The sequence below is a fragment of the Pteronotus mesoamericanus genome, unplaced genomic scaffold (assembly GCF_021234165.1).
Source record: "Pteronotus mesoamericanus isolate MK-2021 breed Mesoamerican mustached bat unplaced genomic scaffold, CSHL_Meso_final scaffold_1135, whole genome shotgun sequence".
NCBI lineage: Eukaryota > Metazoa > Chordata > Mammalia > Chiroptera > Mormoopidae > Pteronotus > Pteronotus mesoamericanus.
The window spans coordinates 1026903-1033535 of NW_026555300.1; the positions used below are offsets into that span (position 1 = coordinate 1026903).

At 39.8% G+C, this 6633-nt stretch overlaps 1 pseudogene; it reads left to right on the forward strand.

The window, feature by feature from the left end:
- The first annotated feature begins 4786 nt into the window (after positions 1-4786).
- Positions 4787-5529, forward strand: LOC129081565 (RWD domain-containing protein 1-like; annotated as a pseudogene).
- The last annotated feature ends 1104 nt before the right edge of the window (positions 5530-6633 follow it).

Consider the following 6633-nt stretch of genomic DNA (forward strand, 5'->3'; position numbering starts at 1 on the left):
AATTGAACCAACCACCCTGGCTCTCAGACTGGCAGTCAGTCCACTGAGCCACATCAGCCAGGAGAAGTATGTATTTATAATGAAAATTTACCTATTTATAGCTCAGAAACTTTTCAAATTAAATCACGTAACTATTATAACTGTCAAGTAGTTATGAGTATGTGTATGTGCAATAAACATTAAATTCAATTATAATTAGGTAAAAGGCTTCTCCTATTTTAAATTTCAGAACAAACATGACACTGAAATATAAACCAAAATTTCAAAAACACTAAAACTAAGTGTTGTAATAGAGAAGTTGAAAAAAATGTAAAACTTACCAGAATTTATAGGAATCTCTTCTAAAAGAACATAATCTCTAGCACCCTGAAACTGGCACAATGATCATAGGAGTGATCCAACACTGTCAGCTGAATCCTGGCAGAGTAATGCTGTACAGCGTTTCCTGACCATGAAACATCTTTCCCCGTTAAATCCAACCTCTCTCTCCTCTTTTAAAGGTGTGTTATTAAAATCGTCAGGATCTACATGCTTGTCATTTATGAGTGCTGCTCAGTGTGTGTTTCCACATCACTTATTGCCAAACAATTTAGTATAATACCATATATTGTGTTTTTTTAATTATATTTCAAAAAAATTTTGATTATGCTATTTATTGATTATGCTATTACAGCTGTCCTGATTTTCTCCCCTTTGCCCCCCTCCACCCAGTGCCACCTACCCCCTCAGGCAATCCACCACCATTATTCATGTCCAAGAGTCCTGCGTACAAGTGCTTTGGCTACTGCATTTCCTGTACTGTAGTTTATATCTGCATGGCTATTCTATAACTACCTATTTGTACTTCTGAATTCCCTCACCTCTTCACCCATTCTCCCCCTCTCTCCCCACCTGGCCACCTTCTGGTAACTATCTTCTTTTCTCTTGCTGCGTTTTAGAGTCTCTCTTTATCTTTTGCCTTTTATTTATCATGTGTCTTGGAGTGTGCCTCTTCGCATCCATCGTAATTGGAACTCTGTGCTTCCTGGACTTGCATGTCTATTGCCTTCACTAAATTAGAGAAGTTGCCTTTAACTATTTTTTTCAGATAGACTTTCAATTTCTTGCTTTCTCTTCTTCTGGCACTCCTATAATGCTAATGTTGAACCTCTTGAAGTTGTCCCAGAGGCTCTTTATATTATTCCCAATTTTTCAATTCTTTTTTCTTCTTCTTCTGTGTGGTTGATTTGTGCTTCCTTATGTTCCAAATCATTGATTTTATTCTCAGCTTCATGCAATCTTCTGTTGTTTCTCTGTAAATTGTTCATTATTTCAAATAGTTTATCCTGTAGGGGGCTGTGAAGGCTGACGTCAAAAGCCAGGTTAAGCGCTTGGCAAGGCCATGCTTGACCGCTTGTATCTGCAAGGCAGAGCAAGCTGGCAACTGGCAGCAGCCCGAACCCCAGGGGTGGGGGTGTTGAGAAGGGAGTAGATGACCACAAACTTCAGCTGAAGACGACTGAAAACTTTGCAGAAGAAAGTTTTATCATGTAGATAACCTGGGAACGGAAAGATCCGTGCCCACAGCATTCCCCTAAGTCTGCAAAACTCCCTTGAGCTTTATCTAACCAACACCTATAAAATAAACGCAGAGACCGTGGTCATTGTCTTTGTCTCTCCATCAGAGGACAATGTCCCGCCTGGACCCCACTTTTCTCTAAACTGTCTTATGTTTTTGTGTTGTCTCTTTCTCAATCTCCCGTCGCCCCCACTCAGGGACCACCGCTCCACGTGGGCCGCGGCAGTATCCTTTGTTTCTGACTGGGTCTTTTTTATGATGCTGATGTCCTAAGTTTCTTGAGTATCTTATAAACATCTTTTGAACTCTCCATCTGATAGATTGCTTATGTCCATTTTGTTTAGCTCTTGTTCTGGAGCTTTGATCTGTTCTTTCATTTGGGCATGTTTAGCTGTGACCATTCTTACTATTCTCTTAAAAATGACCTACAATTATTTTTGCTTATATATGTATTGTATCCTAAAATGTGTATTTGTATCTCAGTTGTGGGCAGTGCGTTCTGGCTGCTGGGGTCAGTTTGTGTTATAAACAAAAGTAAAACAAAAACTGCATTTCAACATAAAGATCACTTGTGCAGACACAAGTAGGCTGCAAAGGAAAACATGAGTTCAGAACAGGTGGGTACAGAGACTCAGCCCAAATTACCCAGCGCTCCTGGGTGTCAAACTCCACGCTGAGATCAAAAGAAAGGTGAAAACACTGTAGGTCAGCCTCAAAGAATATGCCTCTGAAGAAACCACAGGAGCTGAGAGATGATGCCATTCCGGTGGAGACAGAAGGGCAGGCAGTGCGTTCTGAAATTTTAGGAAAATAGAGGGAGGACCATGGTAACTGCATCAATGGAAAGAGCAGCTTCAGCAGAGCATCCCTGGTGAGGACCATACACTGTGAGGCAGTGTATGTGCTCCAGGGAGGCCCTCGCATTTGTGGTGGAGAATGTGTCTCTGGAGCCAAAACGCTGAGTTGAAATTCAGGCTCTTCAATCTCACATTTGTTGAGTAAACTCAGAGAACCTAGCTCATTTCTTTAATTGTGGATGATTCCAGCCATTTGATATGTTTCCACTCCCAAGGTTGTTGGGACAATTAAAAGAGCAAATGTGGAAATGCAGATCCTAAAATCCTTACAATGATAAATATTTGTCTCCTTCATTGATCTTTGAGGATCAAAGGTAAGTGCCATCCTCTTTTGCTCATCACATTCAGCTGACTTAGATTCAGGGAGCTCTAGGGAGTTACCAAGACATTCCCTGGTTGGGACAGCACACTGAAGGGTCAGTGCCCACAGAACCCACCTTCCTGCAGAAGGGTCAGTAGGTTCTTAAAAGCCTGATTTCCTAATCAAATCCACACCCAGAAATAAGGTGCTAGTGGGCACCGGGGGAGTGAGAAGTGCCTAGTTTGGGAGTATCTCTGCAGGTAGAAGTGGGAATTGCTCCAGCCCAGGAGCCTGGAGGCACAGCGGCAGCACTGTGAAAGGAGACCTCAGCACTTCACCTCCTCTGAGAGCTTGGGGATGCAGACATGCTACATATCCATTTTAAAGAGGAGAAAACTGAACCCCAGTCGACAAGAGATGTATTTCCTGAGTCCCAAAGATACTCGGGAAGCTGGGATTCAAACCCAGGGTGCCTGACCCATAACGAGTCTGATCAATGCCCTCCTATTTCCCTCTGCACTGGGCTCTCAGACTCCAAAACACCCTGCTCATCCTGGTGCTATCTGGTCTTCTTGAGTCATTTTCCAACACAAAATTACCCATGAAAGGAGACCAGAAAATGGGGTAACAATAGAATGCAAAAGATTATTTATTACCAAATGACTAGACTTTTGAAAATAAGAATGTTAATAGTCAAGGTTAAAATGAAAAGTGTCTGTTTCATCATGCATAGCATTAAAAAAAGTAAAAAGTAATTGAACACATCAGTCCAAAATAAAATAGATTTTAAAAAGAAAGTCATCAAATGAGTGAAATTTTAACATGGATCTTTGTTGTTTCTTCTTTGTTGTTTTGTTATAGAAAACTTCCCCAACCTCGTATCAGATTAGCCAGAACACAGGCTCAGACAATTCAGCAAACATAGAGTCATAGCAAATACAAACCTGAGAAAAAGCTCACCATGAATCCTTAGAAAAATACAATCCAACAACAGTAGGATAGAACTACAATGTTAAAAAAAAAAGTTTCAATGGAAAAAGATTGACCAAACCAAATACTTTCTAGCATGTGGATGAAGTGAGTTCCTCACACACTGCTGGAGGAATGCAAAAAAGTACAATCGATGTTGACTACAAATTGCTAATCTCTGTAAGTTAAACATTCACCTCTCCTACAACTCACACTGTGCAATGAATCGACAGAGGCACATGAAAATTATGTCCATAAAAACAATTATACACAAATATTTATACCATTAAAGTAAAAAAATTAGAAATAACCAAATTGAATGGATAAACTCATATTTCATTCAAAGATATTTCTGAGCAAAAACAGATGAGCTAATATATCAATGTTTTCAAATATATGCAGGGTAAAGCAAATACTATTTTTTTCATCATATAAAATTAAGTAATTGCAAATCTATTAGAATGGAATGTAAATCAATATTATATTACAGAGCTGTGATGGGTGGGAGAGATTAAAATGGCCATGAGGTAATTTCCCAGTAAAAGTAACGCTCAGTATTATGACATTGGTGATGGTTTCAGTGTTAAGACTTACCGAATATTTTCTAAAGATTTTATTTAGAGAGATGGGGAGGGATAAAGAGAGGGAGAGAAACATTGATGTGAGTGAGAGATACATCAACTGGTTGCCTTTCATACACTCCCAACCAGGGACCTGGCCCAGGACACAGGCATGTGCCCTGACTTGGAAATGAACCAGCAACCCTTTGGTGCACAGGCCAGCGCTCAATCCGTTAAGCCACACCAGTCAGGGCTAGGCCTGATCAAATACTATACTTGAATTTTGATGTTTACTAATTAAAACTTTCCAAAAATGCTTTGAGATTTTAAACATTTTTATGTCTAACTCTTTTAGAATAGCTTTAGCAACTCTATATTCAATGCATATTCTCATGTGCTCTGAGAGAGACTTTGCTTCAGTGAGAGCAAATATAGCTAACAAAAATTCACTGAAACCAACATCACTGCTGGCTTGGTCAAAATAGTGATGTCTGCGCTGCCTGAATGTCTGGACCATCCATGGGCAGCAGTAAGGGCCACGATGACCAATTACAGGAAGGAACAGCGCAATGAACTAGAGGCTCTGGAGTCTACCTCAGCTTCTTCACAGTATTATCAGAAAATCTTCCCAGCTTCAGCATTTCTGTGAGAGGAGAAAATGATGAAACTGTCCAGACTACCCTGAAGTTTACATATAGCAAGAAATACCCAGATGAAGCCCCTCTTTATGAGATATTCTCCCAGGAAAATCTAGAAGATAATGATGTCTCAACTATCTTAAAACTGTTAGCATTACAGGCAGAAGAAAACCTTGGTATGGTGATGATCTTTACTTTAGTGACAGCTATGCAAGGAAAATTAAATGAAGTGGACCAAATAAAAACTAGAGAAGAAACAAAAAGCAGCAGCAGGAGCTGAAAAGCAATTATTTCATGGCATTCCTGTTACATTTGATAATTTCTTAAAAGGGAAAGCCAAGTTTGATGCAGAACTCTTGGAAATTAAAAAGAAATGAATGAAACAAGGACAAGCAGGAAAAAATAAATCCAATGGCAAACAGCTATTTGAAACAGATCATAATCTTGACATATGTGATATCCAGTTCTTCGAGGATGCTGGAAACAAAGTGGAGGTAGATGAGTCTTTGTTCCAGGAGATGGACTTGGAGCTGGAGGATGATGAGGATGATCCAGACTGCAATCCTGCTGACCCAGAGTGACTTCACCAGTTGATGGACCATTCCCATCTGCAGAGAGGCTTGACTGTCCACATTGGTGGCTATACTGAAAGGGTGTTGATTTTCCTTTCTTTATAAGAAAACATAATTTTCAGGAGAATATTCTTCTGAAAGCTTTCATCAATGAATTTAATAATACTGACCTTAAAATTTCAAATAAAGTAACAGTGACATCCTTCAATTATACATTTTTTTATTTTTCTTTACCGGAGCAACAGTGACTATGACATTAACATCAGAGAGGCAACAGAACTCCACAAACATTTTTTTTTAATTTTATTGATTTTAGAGAGAATGAGAACGAGGGAAGGGGGGGAGAGAGAGAGAGAGAGAGAGAGATGGATTTGATGTTCTACTTACATCAGTGACTTTCCATTCATTTCTTCTTGTATGTGGCCTGACCAGAGACTGAACCTGAAATATTATATCAAGATGAAACTATAACAAATTGGTCTACATGGCCATGGCCACAAAACCTTTTTATTATATTCAATGACAATGACTGAGTCTACAGTAGATGAATATTCCTGCAGATCCTATGATGTGTGCACACACCGATCCTGCAGCCTTTTTCTCTGAAACTTTTCTGGATGCACATGGAGAAAATTTACATTCCATCTAGTTAGCTGCAGTCTCATACAGGAGCTATTAGAACAGTGTTTTTGTCACAATCACAGTTTCCCCTAACCTCTATGGTGCTACAACTCGTGACCATCACCCATGCACTTGGACATTATGGCGCATGGCCCTTTGCAAAATGTGGTCCAGAATCCTTTCAAAAGTGTTGGTGTCATTTACAAACAAGGAAATAGTTCATATTACTCCCAGATGTACTTGAGGGTGACAGGGCTACACAATCCTTGGAGTGATCTCTGTGTCACTTAGAACTCACAGCACTGTGGCTTCTCAAGAGAACTAGGGAGCCCACAGTCATTCAGGAATGGAAATGTGGGAAAAGTTGCTGAGTTAATTTGTGCAATAAACTGTCCCCACGGAGGCAAAGTTAGAGACACACATAAAATTGTTCACCACTTCATGCTTGTAGGACTCAACTCTGCATATAAACTACCCCACAAAAGAAACACCCAAGATTAAAGAACTTAGACAAAAGGCCCTCATTATCTTACAAGCCAAAGGGAAATGAGGCTGGC